A 5,587-nucleotide genomic window follows, 5' to 3' on the forward strand; every position below is an offset into this window, starting at 1 on the left:
GCTAGCAGTACTTGCTGGGCAGACAGGCCTTATAATTTTTTCAATTTGTTTTGTTTATGAGTTTTTATATGTAAAAACTTTATAATTCTTTTAATGACTTTTTTTTTTTTGGATTAAATACTAGTAATATTTTGTCAATAATCGCTTTATATTATTGCCTAACTTAATGCCATTACTCATTCGTGCGCGTTTACACGGAGTTTTATTATACATAAGATTTAGCATTCTCTTTCTTTTTATATTTTTGATGAATTCAAAGTAGATCGCTCCAAGCATCCCGGTCCTCTATCTCAGAGGGTCTTCTATCGCTGGTGTAGGTATGGGGAGGACCATCCTTCCTTTAGATGGAGGGATGGCACCCCATACAACACCACGGAATGAGAGTATGCTGGGAGAAGAAGACGTGGCTTAAAAGTTGTAAATTACTTTACAATTTAAATTTACAACTTTTGAGCCACTTTCAGTTGTTCTTTTGAAACTTTGTTTTCAAATATATATTTTTGTTTATTAATTTTTGTGTTGTTTTTTAATTTTTTCCATTAATTTTGATGTTGATAGCATCAAAATTAAAATCATTTAAATAAAGACAATTTTATTAACAAGACTTAATGACAAAAAATAAAAGTCAAGGTCAAACATTTGATAAAGTTAATGTTAATCTCAAAGAGCCTTTCACAAAATCAAATTCCATGTAGCACGTTCCAGAACCAAGACATTTTATAATTTGTTGTATAACTTTGATAAACATATGTTCCAAATTATATCATTGAACGTATATTACACCAATAATGTTTCATTTTCAAAATGTGATGTTTGTAATGGTTTTTGATAAGTTTATTATATGTTAATGTTAATATGTGTTATATAAAGTTATAGATTTATATTTATAGATTTATAGATTCAAATGTTTATGTATGTATTTCAAAGTGTGTGCTGTTAATAGTTAAAATATGAACAATAAAGTCACGATAACTCAATAACCCTCAATTTTGAATTTAATTTTGAAATTCCAGTTGAGCCTTTTTTTATACTCCCAACAACTCTAGTGCTCATTAAAAAATCAATTTCTTTGTCATTTGGAGGTGTGAATTATTTAGAGTTTACTGTAACATCTTATCCTATTTAATTAATTATGCGATGTTTTATGCTAATAGACTTTGCTCACCTTCACGTTGGTGTTTAAAGGTAGAAAAATAAAATGTAGGTTTCTTATCTACTTCACATTTTTGAGTTTTCAAATAAATTAATTGAGTGCATAACACGTTAATTTGTAATTAATGTGTTATAAGTGTTGTTTTTTTTAAACTATTTTGCTTCATTTTTGAGTCGAGTTCCTTCTCTTATGTCTGATTTTTGAAAATTTTCCTACAGAGAATAATTTAAGAAATGTTCTGAATGTTGATCGATTTCTAAAAGCTTTAATGAAGTTACGTTAATCTTCATAGCATTTACTAAAATCTATAGAATAATAAAACAATGTCATTATTAATGAAATTATGTTATTAAGTTGGTTTTATAAAGTACTTTTGATACTTTTTTATATTCAATATTTTCTTTTGTAATTTTTTTTACCTAAAATTTTTTTTACTTTATCTAAAAAAAAATGTTTTTTGTTTCTCATATACATTTATAAATTTTTTCTCTTTGAAATTATTACTTCGTATAGATATATTCTTTACAAAAGAGTTTCTACAAAATAAAATCAAACCGAGCTAACTTATTTGACATAACTAGGAACCGTAACCCATTTTCTGTGTCTTTTGTATTTTAAATAAATTTTAATGAGGGAATTAAAAAAAATTGGTTTATAAGTCTTTTTGTTAAAACTTTAAAATTCCTAAAACACCGGAAGAAATATTATGCAGTTGTCATCCATGTTAAAATTAAATAAGTATAGTTTTAAAGTATAGAAAATTAATCGTTAACCAAAAGGAAAGAGTTTTAAATCAATTTTCTGCTGTTTATTAAAGTTCATTGATGTAAGTAGTCCAAATTTAAAACAAGGTTAGATAGAGCCGGGTGTTGAACAGAATTACCACGACCCGTATCGTACGGCTAATTCACATTAATATCCAAAGTTTAAAATTTTTTTTTGAAATCTTTAGTAATTTTATTGAAAAAACTTGTAATCTTTTTAATATAATTTGCTTAACAGAAACATGGTGCAGTTCGGATGACGTAAATTCTTTTACCAATTTTGAACTGCCGGGTTTTAATGTAATTTCATTAGCACGAAAAACAAATAAGCGTGGCGGAGGCGTTCTTATTTATGTTAAAAATAACTTACGATATTTTACCCGGCATGACATGAGCATCTCGGATGCTGATAGAGAGATTTTAACGAGTGAAATTTTAACCAATAAAATAAAAAATAAAATTCTAAGTTGTTGTTATCACCCACCTTCAGGTGAAATTGAAAATTTTAATTCGTTTTTATGTAATGACGTTATTAAAAAAAGTAATCGCGAAAATAAATTAATCAACTTATTGCGTGATCTGAATTTAGAATGTTTCCAATACCACGTTAATAATAACATTAAAAGGTTTTATAATTGCATTTTTGAAAACGGTGCGATTCCTTTTGGAAAATAAAACTAAATATAAAAATTACGCTAAACTTTTTGAAAGCCACAAGAAAAAACAAAACAAAAAAAATTATTTAAATTTACTAAATAAATATAAATTAAATTTTAAATGCACTTGATTTATAATAAGAGACATTACTGGCAGCAAAAAATGTACATCTCACTCTTTGCCAAACACGGTTAAACATAATAATGAAATTTTATATGATAAAAGACAAATTTCGGAAGAACTTAATAAATATTTTGTATCTGTAGGACCAAATCTTGCAAAAAGAATTCCTATAGCTAACAGTTTAATCAATAATCTATGTTTCCCTCTAAACTCTTACTTACTCTTTTAAATTATCTTTTGAAGAGTTTGAAAACGCCTTTAAAATGTTGAAATCTAACAAAGCAGTAGGCCCTGATGGTATTAATGGCAACATTAATAATAAGATATACTCTTTTAAGATTTTTTCAATATTAATTAAAAAGGAAATTTTTCGATAAGCTCTAAAATTATCAAAAGTCATACTAATAATAAAAGGTGGTGACATTGAGACTATAAGTAACTATCATCCAATTTCACTACTTTCTGTATTCTCTAAAGTCTTAGAAAGAATTCTGTACAATAAAATTTATAATCATCTTACTATAAGGGATAATAAAGTCCATAAAGTACATACGCTCTGAGGAGAAGAGGGGGTCTGCAAATCACGTATATGAGATGGGAGAGCAGTGGGTCAATTATAAAAGTAAGGAGACAATAAATTTAAAAAAATATAAAACGTTGGGTAAGTAGGTTAAAAGCGTGGGTACTTTTAGGGAGGTGGAGTGTACTCAAAATAGCGTATTGCAAAATGAGGGGGAGAGATGAAGGGTTAGATCGAAATAAAAGCGTACGTACTTTATGGACGACCCCTAAACAATTTATTATACTGCAATCAATATGGATTCTAAAAAAATATTTTTACTGAACATGCCATTCTACAACTTACAAGAAATATATCTGACTCATTTGAAAATTCTCAATTTCCTTCAGCCGAAAGCTTTTGATCATGAAATTCTTTTAAAAAAGTTGAAGTGGTACAGAATTACTGGAAATATATTAATTTGGTTAAAAAGTTACCTAAATAATTGAAAACAATTTGTTTATGTAGATGATAACGTATCGTTTAATTTGTTAAATATTTCATGTGGAGTTCCTCAAGGATCCATTTTAGGACCTCTCCTATTTCTAATATATATCAATAATCTACCAAAAGCTTCTAACCTAATGACAATTATGTTTGCTGATAATTCTAACTTATTTCTTTCTCATAATAACATTTTTACACTTTTTAGCAACATGAACATTGAACTCGTCAAAATTTCCGAATGGTTTAAATTAAACAAACTACCATTAAATGTTGATAAAACTAAATGGATTCTTTTTCATCCGTATGGTAAAAAGCGCCAGCTGCCTACCAACTTACCTTTTCTTTTTATCGATAACATAATTATTAAAAAACTTCTAGTGACAAGATTTTTAGATGTATATATATCGATGAAAATCTTACATGGAAAAGCCACATTGCTAACTTGTGCAGTAAAATTTCAAAGAGTATAGGCATTTTATACAAAATAAGAAACGTTCTTGATAAACATACCTTAACTGAATTATATTATTTGTTAACTCATTGTCATATTAACTATGCAAACATAACTTAGGGTAGTACTTATAAAAGTAAACTTAAACCTCTCTATCGGCAACAGAAGCATATAGCGCGCCTTATAAATTTCAAGGACCGTTTTGCTCACGTCAAGCCTCTTTTATATGATATGAAAGCACTCAATATATATGAGTTAAATATTTTTTATATTCTTTGTTTTATGTATAAATGCAAGACCCACCTATCCCCCGTTTCTTTTGGTAATTTGTATATACAAAGAGATAGAAATAAATATATTTTAAGGAACGATAATTTAATTCGACAACCATTTTCTCAAACCAATTTTGGAAAATTTTTTATTTCATTTTGAAGACCATTTTTATGGAATAGCATAATTCTAAATACTTCTAAAGATTTCTCTCAAGAATGTAATTTTGATTCTTTTAAACAAAATCTTAAAAAACTCATTTTTTTAACTGAAAATATACTTATCTAATTATAAAATTTTAAAATCCCTTATCTATATTAGTATATGTATATATTTAATGTATATTCTTTTTTATTTATTATTATTATTTTTTTTGTATTAACATGCAATTATTTAACATGTTAAATTTTAGTAAATTATTTAACATGTTTTCGTTTTCAAGTTTAAGAACTCTTCTATTGAAATATTGTATGTTTATTTTTATTTTTATTTATAATATTATATTAACTTTATATACTTTTATTATTAAATTTAATTTTATAATAAAAAGAAATTAAACAAAAATAAATAAATAACAAGAAAAAATATATAAAAATAATAATAATAATTAAAAAAAAAATAACAATAAAAAAAAAAAAAGCCAAGTATATTAAATATATATATATATATATATATATATATATATATATATATATATATATATATATATATATATATATATATATATATATATATAGATATATATATATATATATTTATATAAGAAAAATAAAATGAAAAGTGTATGTATGCGTATCTGCCAATATATGTATGTAGGCTACGTTTGGAGGTGAACCATCCTTAGGCAGTTTTTGTCGTCAGAAGCGTAAACGGTAATTTATATATTTGCCAGTGGCTTGGCGTTTTTGTTATCAGAAGCGTAAACGGAAATTTGGTAATTTGGCTTAACACACAGCGATAACCATCAACTATGGCTATCTATGTTCTTTTGCACAACCTTAGGAACAATCTGGAACTGTATTATATTCAGTCTGGAAATGAGATTATATTGATTATATTCAGTTATATTTAGTGAATAATATATAGCAATTAATAAGATTCAGCGATTATTTTCGACAAATTAGATTCAGTATCCGCAAGAGATTTATCTAGAAAATTATGGA

This window comes from Hydra vulgaris, chromosome 09, assembly GCF_038396675.1.
Source record: "Hydra vulgaris chromosome 09, alternate assembly HydraT2T_AEP".
NCBI lineage: Eukaryota > Metazoa > Cnidaria > Hydrozoa > Anthoathecata > Hydridae > Hydra > Hydra vulgaris.